The following is a 1,794-nucleotide window of genomic DNA, read 5'->3' on the forward strand; positions in this document are numbered from 1 at the left end:
AATTCACATGATAACAATGAAGGAATTTGTGGTCTCTGTCCTGGCGCCCAGGCACATTAGGTTGTGCCCCAAGGGGTCTGGAAAAAGGGAAGTTAGAAGTTACTCAGACATTTCAAGGGTATGTTATTATAGATGCAAAAAGACAGACAGGCTCAGTGAAGGTAAAGGTTGACATTGTCAGGGAAGAAACCAGCCTAGGACGTAACTGCCCACCATCACTGCCTTTAGTTAAAGTTTATTTCAGACCATCCTTTGCGGTGACTTTAGGTCTCTGAGTTTGCAAGCCCGCCATGCAGGCCTCCCCTGGGCTGTCAGGTCAGCACGTGGCCCCTTCCGTCCACACCCCCAGTGGCTTTTTCAGTCCTGGTCGCACACAAATAGCCCTGTGGTGACAGAGCTTTCTGAGTGCAGAGAGGGAGGGAGAGAGCTCGCTGGCTTGAGCTGGATTGAAACCCATGTCAGTGCTCAGCCTCTCTCCTCAAGCTGAGCCTGGGCCCCGGGAGGGGGAGGGGCCTCCCACACTGGCCTCAGGCTGCTGCAGCACCTCTCACCCTCACTGGTAGGCCCTCACTGGCAGGCGAGCAGCCCACATCCTGGCTCCGGCACCACAGCTGCTCTGGCTGCCGCCCTCACAGCCGCCCTCACAGTGAGAGAGTGAGGCTGCCCTCTCCCTTCCCTCCCCCTCTCCCTCCCCGCCGCTCCAGCTCTTTCTTTCCTTTTCTTTCATTTATGTAAACTTTTACCAACATTTAATAGAAATGTATCTGCCCATTTACAGTCAAATTAATCTTATAAACACCAGTTTAAAAAAATATATTTTATTGATTTTTTACAGAGAGGATGGGAGAGGGATAGAGAGTTAGAAACATCAATGAGAGAGAAACATCAATTGACTGAAACATTGATCGGCTGCCTCCTGCACACCTCCTACCGGGGATGTGCCCGCAACCAAGGTACATGCCCTTGACCAGAATCGAACCTGGGACCCTTCAGTCCGCAGGCTGGCGCTCTATCCACTGAGCCAAACCGGTTAGGGCTAAACACCAGTTTTTTAATCAACACTTTCTGGAATGCCTTTTGTAATTAAAAATAAGGTTTTGACATCAAACCGATTGTATTAAAGAAATTTTTCCTTCATAATTTGAAGGTGAAATAGAAATGTGCCCAGGTCTCCCCACAGACTCTGACATCCACTGCCAAGCCAGGTGTGGGTCACTGGGACGATCCCGGGTGGAGGGGTCACAGTGGTGGGGTCATCACAACAATCCCAGGTGGAGGTGGTCACAGTGGTGGGGTCACCGTGATGATTGTGGGTGGAGGCGGTCACAGTGATGGGGTCACCGGGATGATCCCGGGTGAAGGGGTCACAGTGGTGGGGTCACCGGATGATCCTGGGTGGAGGGGTCACAGTGGTGGGGTCACCGCGATGATCCCGTGGAGGGGTCACAGTGGTGAGGTCACCACGATGATCCCGGGTGGAGGGGTCACAGTGGTGGGGTCATCTTGATGATCCTGGGTGGAGGTGGTCACAGTGGTGGGGTCACCGGATGATCCTGGGTGGAGGGGTCACAGTGGTGGGGTCACCACGATGATCCCGGGTGGAGGGGTCACAGTGGTGGGGTCACCGGATGATCCTGGGTGGAGGGGTCACAGTGGTGGGGTCACCACGATGATCCCAGGTGGAGGGGTCACAGTGGTGGGGTCACCGCGATGATCCCGGGTGGAGTTGGTCACAGTGGTTGGGTCACCGGGACAGATGCCCGGGTGGAGGGGTCACAGTGGTGGGGTCACCGG

The sequence above is a fragment of the Myotis lucifugus genome, unplaced genomic scaffold (genome assembly GCF_000147115.1).
Source record: "Myotis lucifugus unplaced genomic scaffold, Myoluc2.0 scaffold_561, whole genome shotgun sequence".
In the NCBI taxonomy this organism is placed as follows: Eukaryota; Metazoa; Chordata; class Mammalia; order Chiroptera; family Vespertilionidae; genus Myotis; species Myotis lucifugus.